Genomic DNA, 8,229 nt, shown 5'->3' with positions numbered 1-8,229 from the left:
GCAGCAGAGAAAATTTGGGCGGGAGGGAGGGACAACAACACGAGACTTGCTTAGTGGAACAAGAAGTGGCCAAAACAAACCCGCTCCTCTGGGATCTCCTCAACGAAGATGTGGTATTTACGTAGGTGAATCTGAGCTTCGGTAAATCAATCGGGTTTCTTCTTTGCTTTTTCTTGTATTTTTGGTGTTCAAGTTTACTTCTAGGTGATTCGTCCTGATCAATTAGTTCTTGGTTTTTTGGTAGATTTTAGGAGAAATCAAACCACCATATATATGTCCAGCAACATTTGGTGACAAGTAGAATCGATTAAATATGCATAATCTTTGTCGATTTGTGTTTTCATGTTACACCATATTAAGAATTCTGATCTTGTTATCCGTTGCAAGCTTTATATTCTTCAAAATTGCCTATATATTTACCCACCTCTAGGCAATATCTCGTTCCTTTCGCTTGGGCTTTATTTTTATGTTGGGTAGGATTGCTTAGTTGCTCAACAAGTTACTTTTGTTGTATGATGATCTTGTTAATCTTGACCGATGGCTTGTGGAACTTTGTGTCAGCATCGCCAGGGGAGTGGAACACGACGCAGTCACCAGCTAGGTGGACGACGCCAGACCAGACCGTGACGCAGTCACCACAAACCCGAGTGTTCTAGAACTGAGGAGAAGCAACCGAGCCTGGTGCGCCAATGTGCGATTCGGTGGACACGAGTGGGCATGAATCCTAGGCTAGACACAACTGCGCCTATGTGATTCACGCCGAGGCCCAGGCCTTGTATAAATACCAAGAGAGACATAGGGGAGACAACAAATATTATCAGAAACAGATCAATACACAAGCCTTCCCCTGCCCGCCCTTGTGTGATCTTGCTTCCTGTCTTCTTCTTCTTCCTCAAGCCTTCCAATTCTCCTTCCCTGGTATCTCTGATGCTAACATCTGCAACTCAGAGCCAATCCGGCTGATCGGAATTTCTTACCTCCCTTTCCAATCACAAACAGCCTTGGTTGGATCCCTCTTGGCGACGAACAGCGACGGCTGAGCGACGCTTGAGAGCCCATAATTCCCCGCCCCATGAGCAAATCGAAGCAAATCACGATCTGGATCTCTCACCCCCACCGCCGCCGCCCCCACCACTCCCACCCAAGCCACCGATCACCCGCTACTACACCCGCAAACCCAAACACCCTGACACCATGAATCCCGACACACAGCTCCTGTTGGCAGAGATCCAGAAGCTATCTGCCAACCAAGCTACCATCCAGAAGCAGCTCTCCCACCAGAAGGATCTCCTCGAGCGGCGATTTGTCGAAGCTGATGAAGCCCTGGACAAGCGCTTTCGGGAGGCGGACGCTACGGTCGAGTAGTGGATCATCGACTCCGAGCTCCATCAGGACGCATGCCTCATCAACATCAAGAAGGCTGCCTCTGACCTCACCTCCTAGCACCAAGAGCATGAAGGCATCGTTGACGACCTCTGCCTTCGCATCAGCAAGCTCAACAAGTACTGGAACTTGCCGGTGCTCGAGTCCGCCGCTGCTCACATCGAGCCGGCCATCTTCACCGAGCCACCAGTCAAGTCAGAGTGGCACGTCGCACCTGCATCTGCTAGCTGCAAGGCTGCTCGGCCCAATGGGCACGACATCGATCCTCACCACCGGGAGAATGAGTTTGGGGTTGTCACAACCTATACTCATTCCCCAGTCACGGGTATGGACAATTCCCGTAGAAATCCCCCTAAGATTCATGGCACTGCATATGATTTGGTGTTGTCCTGCAACCGCCCACCCGAGCACCACCATAACCCCACCGGCAAGCTACCTAAAATGGCCTTCCCAACCTTTGATGACACTGATCTTAAACTTTGGATTACATGCGCTGAGGATTACTTTGAGATGTACTCGGCTGATCCTTCCGTTTGGATCCAATGCTCTCTCATGTAGTTCCTTGGCCCTACAAAGCGTTGGATTCAGTCAGTGACTGAACAGCTGAAGACCATGAAATGGTCTGAATTCTGTCAAGCCTTGCATACCTGCTTTGATCGCGATTAGCATGAGTTTCTCCTTCACAAAATGAACCGCATCCACCAAATATCTTCTGTCCAAGATTATGTTGATCGTTTCTCTGAGCTAGTTGACCAACTCAAAGCCTATGATGCCAATACCAGTGCTCTGCATTACATCACTCGTTTCCTAGATGGCTTACATTCAGAAATTCGTGCTGTCATTCTTGTTCAGCGCCCCGATTCTCTGGATACTGCGTATACTCTGACGTTGTTGCAGGAAGAAGCTATGGAGTCATCAAGGAAACATGAATTCAAACCATGGAATCAGAAAGTTGGCTATCCCCTTCCTCCCCGATAAGCTAGGGTTACGAACAAGCCCGCTCTGAATCAGAAACCACTAGACAAGAAGCTGGTTGATCTCAAGGCTTACTGGCATGCCCGTGGATTGTGTGATCACTGCGGAGAGAAGTGGAATCATGAACCCAAGTGTGCACAGCAAGTAGGACTCCATGTACTAGACGAGCTCTATGCTTTTTTCTCTGACGACACTGTAGACTATCCGACAACAGATGGCGATGAAGATCCAAAGATGGAAGAAAATTATTGCTGTCTATCCTCTAACACTGTAGCCCAATCTAGGGTAAAGACATTGCAATTCCAAGGCAAGTTTTAGCAGCAGTCCATCTTGATCCTCTTGGACTCAGGTAGCTCCACTTCATTCATCAGTCAACAGTTACTATCTCAACTTTCTGTCAACCTAGTTCGGTGCCCTTCACTAGATGTCAGAGTAGCAAATGGTGAACTTATGCATCGTTCTTCTCATTTGCTGGCAGCAGTACGGAGTATTCAGCAGTATCAGTTTACTCATGATTTGAAGATCTTGCCCCTCACACACTATGACATAATTCTTGGCATGGATTAGTTGCAGCTTTTTAGTCCAATGAAGGTGGATTGGTTGCATCGCTGGTTGGTCATTCCTTATAAGGGTGCAACTGTCAGGTTACAAGGCAATCTACCATTAGGAGTGACTATGGATGATGAACTTTTAGTGCAGCTATTCAGTGTCACTCAGCAACCCACTGTTGCCAATGTTTAGTTACCTCAGGTCATCAGTGACTTACTGGTTGAGTTTCCATTAGTGGTCTGTCCACCTGACCAACTACCACTAAGGAGAGGCTGTGACCATGAGATACCATTGATTGAAGGTGCTACCCCTATCATAGTGCGACCATACCATTACCACCTAGCCCTCAAGGATGAGATTGAATCCCAAGTTGAATCTATGCTGCAATAGGGACTCATCCAACCTAGCACTTCGCCATTCAACTCACCTGTGTTTCTAGTATGTAAGAAAGATGGCTTCTAGCGATTTTGTGTGGACTATCGCTATCTCAATGCCCTCATTGTCAAGACTGCATTTCCTATCCTAGTGTTTGAACAACTGACGGATGAGCTCACTGGTGCCCGGTATTTCTCCACTCTGGACCTCCTTTCAGGCTATCATCAGATACGGTTACGTGAAGGTGAAGAGCATAAGACTGCGTTCTCTACTCATGTGGGCCATTATGAATTCAAGGTGGTCGCCTTTGGACTCTCCGGTGCGCCCAGCACTTTCCAAGGAGCTATGAACAATACTCTAAAACCTTGCCTCCGCCGGTGTGCTATTGTCTTCTTTGATGATATACTCATTTATAGCAAGTCCTTTGAGGAGCATATCAACCATCTGCGTCTAGTATTTTCTCTGCTAGCCAAGGATCAGTGGCACATCAAATTATCCAAGTGCAAGTTCACGCAAACTGAGATCATGATTTGGGACATGTCATCAGTTCCAAAGGCATGGCTATAGACCCGACTAAAATTGAGGCAGTGGTATCCTGGCCAACCTCGACTACAGTCAAAGAGCTTTGTAGCTTTCTTGGCTTTGCCGGCTTCTACCGCCATTTCGTTTGCCATTATGCAGTCATCTCAAAGCCACTGACAACATTGTTGAAGAAACACTCTATGTTCATTTGGTCTTCTGAACATGAGACTGCGTTCCAAACTCTGAAGAAGTGTTTGTGCTTAGCTCCTATTCTAGCACTTCCTAATTTCACTCGATAGTTCTGCATTGAGACTGATGCTTCTCACTATAGGGTCGATGTTGTGCTCCTATAGGATGGACATCCACTTGCCTTCCTTAGTCGAGCTCTCGGTCCCAAGAACCAAGGTTTGTTGGCTTATGAGAAAGAGTACATGGCTATCCTAATTGTTGTTAATCAGTGGCGCTCATACTTGCAGCTTGGTGAGTTCATCATCTTCACTGATCAAAAGAGCCTCATCCATTTGAGTGATCAGCGCCTTCACACTGCATGGCAACAAAAAGTTTTCACCAAACTGTTGGGGTTGCAATACTGCATCATCTATAAACCAAGCACTAACAATTGAGTTGTGGATGCACTCTCTTGCCATGGCCAACCAGAGGAACTATCTGCGGTATCAGCTCCAGTGCCCTCCTGGCTCAAAGACATCATACATAGTTATGAATCTGATGCTTGGGCTTAGGAACTATTGACTAAGTTAGTCGTATCTGCAAACTCTGAGCCTCACTTCTCTATGCACTAGGGGCTACTTTGGTACAAGGGCCATATTTGGGTTAGGGCTGATGTGATCCTCCAACACAAGATTATTGAGGCTTTCCATTCTTCACCAGTGGGTGGCCACTCGAGATTTCCTGCAACCTATCGTCGTATCAAGCAACTCTTTGCCTAGACAGGTCTGAAATCCTTAGTTCACCAGTTTGTTACTACATGTCCTACCTATCAGTAGGCCAAGCCCGATCGTGCCAAGTACCCGGGTCTCCTTCAACCTCTACCGGTTCCCACTATGGCGTGGCAAAGCATCTCAATGGACTTTGTGGATGGACTTCCACCATCTGGGGGCAAGGATTGCATTCTGGTGATTGTGGACCGCTTTTCCAAGTATGCACACTTCATCCCAATGGCTTACCCGTTTACTGCTCTTACAATGGCTAAGACATTTATCAGCAATGTGCACCGCCTCCATGGCCTGCCATTGTCCATTGTTTCTAACCGAGACAAGGTGTTCACGAGTTAGCTATGGCAAGAGCTCTTCCATTTAGCTAGTGTCACTCTCAAGATGTCTTCAGCTTACCATCCACAAATGGATGGGCAAACGGAGCACGTGAATCAATGCATGGAAACATTCTTGCGTTGCTTTGTTAGTGCCTGTCTAGCTAAGTGGCTCCATTGGATTTATCTAGCCGAGTATTGGTACAATACTACATGGCATTCTTCGCTGAGCTATTCACCATTCTATGTTCTCTATGGTCATCATCCTCATCATTTCAGGATCTCTGAAGATAGTGAAGTTAACTCTATTCCTCTCGATGATTGGATGAAGGAGAAGTCCCTAATGAACACGCTGATCCAGTAGCACCTCGCTCGGGCTCAGAAACAAATAAAGACACAGGCTGACAAATCTTGCTCTGAGCGCCAATTCGTAGTGGGCGACTAGGTGTACCTCAGGTTGTAGCCATACGTCCAGGCATCCCTGGCACCACGCGCTAACCAAAAGCTAGCATTCAAATTCTTTGGCCCCTTTCAGGTCATCTCCTGTGTGGGTGACGTCGCGTACAAGCTCAAGCTTTCAGAGGAGTCCGCTATCCACCCCGTCTTCCATGTGTCCCAGCTTAAGACGGTGGTGCCTACATCTCACTCGGTGGCTGATCTTCCCAACACTCTTGATGGGCTGTAGATTCCAGTGAAGATCCTTCAGCGGTGCGTCCACGTCACCGACCGTGACGTCGTGCCACATGTGCTCGTGCAATGGTCAAATCTCCCACGATCGCTGGCCACCTGGGAAGACACTGAAGCTCTACGACAGCGGTTTCCATGCGCCCCTGCTTGGGGACAAGCAGGTCTTCATTGGGAGGGGATGTCAGCATCGCTAGGGGAGTGGAACACGACGCAGTCACCAGCCAGGCGGACAACGCCGGACCAGACCGCGACGTTGTCACCACGGACCAGAGCATTCCAGAACTAAGGAGAAGCGACCGAGCCTAGCGCACCAATGTGCAATTCGGTGGACACGAGTGGGCGTGAATCCTAGGCTAGACACAGTTGTGCCTGTGTGATTCACGCCGAGGCCCAGGCCTTGTATAAATACCGAGAGAGAGACAGAGGGGAGACAACTATTATCAGAAACAGATCAATACACAAGCCTTCCCCTGCCCGCCCTTGCGTGATCTTGCTTCCTGTCTTCTTCTTCTTCCCCAAGCCTTCTAATTCCCCATCCCTGCTTTCTCTGATGCTAACACTTTGATATTTAAAATGTTTCTCTTTAGCTAGTAACATGGAACCTATGGGGCTTGAGCATCTAGTTTGGGTGTTGTTAGTAAAGCTCATGTCTGTCCATCGTAAGGACTAGTTCGCGTAGCGATCACCTTGAAAACAGTGCAACCATGGGAACTATATGGCTTTGGGCTTGGCTAAGTACCTAGATGTTTTTAACTTGTCATTAGTTTACCAAAAAGCGAAAGAGTGGGGACTAGGTGTCGGCCTGCCACAGGGGTACAATTTGGTTTGTTTTACTATGTTTTTTAGGCGCCACTTGGATGGGAGTATCATATCATTCATCTATCGGATAATAAAAAGTTAGCCGGCTACCAATTATTACAAATGTCTTTGGAAATATTTTTTGTGGGACATAACTCTTTTTTTTTGCGAAATTTGGGACTTGCGCAATGATCTTGTTAAAAAAAGAAAAATATACTTCATGCAATACTTCAAGGACATGTTTCTTATGGTTTTGGGTGTTACTATGACATGAGAATACTAGGGTGGGTGATGATCCGGTTGGCGAGCAAAGCTTTCAAAAGATGTCGTTCTGGACATCTTATCAAAATGGATGAAAATCAATAATAATTTTTTATAACTTTCCATCTAAAGTGTGATATTTTCCTGTATTTGTAATTTATCGTATAGTGGTAAATTAAAATCGCGCCATATAAGGGCCTTCCATTTATAATTTACCATATAAGGACCCCCCCAAAATGACTTGATGCTACTATGACAGTGCCCGAGGATTGAAATCTTTTTTAGCCGATCAACTAGCGGGTTTTTCGACCCATCAACAAAACACGAAGCCAGATTAGCCCATATATTGATTTGGCTGCGATATGAGACGCCCAATCCTTAAAAGCCCAATTTTAGATGCATGGATGGACTTGCTGGGGCGAGACGTAAGGCCTCTTAGATTAGGCCTCCTATGTCCGATCACGTCCCATGCGATGTTGAGAAAGGAGAAGGTTCGTTAACCAGTCGGCCCAGCGGCCCAGCAGGGGCCTTTTTACACTCCCTTTCTTTTATCACATCAAGGCCTTATACACTCATGATGCACTCACTATTCTCATTTCACCCTACCTATCTGTTTTCACCAAAAAAAAAAAAAAATCTATTTCTATTGCACTGATTTTTGAGATGCGGCGGAGCACGCCAACTTGCACGTGTAGGTGTGTGCAATGCAACCAGCCAAATGAAGCCCGGTACATGAAGCTCAGCTTGGTCCTCTTCCTCACCGGCCTTCTTGGCATCTTGCTATATAGTATGATATATCCCCTCGCTATTGCCATTGTTCTTGTAAGGGAATGAAGCACCAGTTCCTTCCATTCTCGATCTCCTAGCGTGTGGAAACACCGCATCACAATCTTCTTGCGCCAGACAGAACGACTTATAATTTGGAAGGAAGGGGGTACATGCAGAGCTCTCAGTCTCTCACTCTCTTCACCGCTACACTTTGAGCTATAGTTTATCAGTTCATTAACATATTGCAAGTAACAGCAGTAAAAATTCAGGTAGATATGATCCTTGATCTTGATTCTCTTTCAACATGCCTGCTGAATAAGATAGTTCCAATTGTAACTTGTTTTTTTAGAAAAGATACATAGTTACAGCTGTTGGTACTTGGTAGTTGTCAAAAGCAGTATGGAACTCAAGTTATGTCAAAAGCTGAAGCAAATCTTCTGATGATGTTGGAATGGTTGTCTTCTGATTTTTATTATTTTATTTAGGTTTCATTTCAGGTAAACATATTTTGATTTCACGAGTATAAGTCTGATGACTAAAGCATTTTATATATAAAGGTTAAAAGACAAGGGATGGAGTACACGAATTGTTAGCCCTTCGCAACAAATTTGAACTACATGAGAAAATTGCAATTATAGGACTCC

General features: G+C 46.1%; 1 pseudogene; it reads left to right on the top strand.

Moving 5' to 3' along the window:
• Positions 1–1,194: 1,194 nt before the first annotated feature.
• On the top strand, positions 1,195–6,044 carry LOC136465206 (uncharacterized; annotated as a pseudogene).
• Positions 6,045–8,229: the final 2,185 nt, after the last annotated feature.

The sequence above is a fragment of the Miscanthus floridulus genome, chromosome 7 (genome assembly GCF_019320115.1).
Source record: "Miscanthus floridulus cultivar M001 chromosome 7, ASM1932011v1, whole genome shotgun sequence".
Taxonomy (NCBI): domain Eukaryota; kingdom Viridiplantae; phylum Streptophyta; class Magnoliopsida; order Poales; family Poaceae; genus Miscanthus; species Miscanthus floridulus.
Note: the sequence above shows the minus strand (reverse complement) of the source record. Positions and strands in the feature narration are given on the sequence as shown.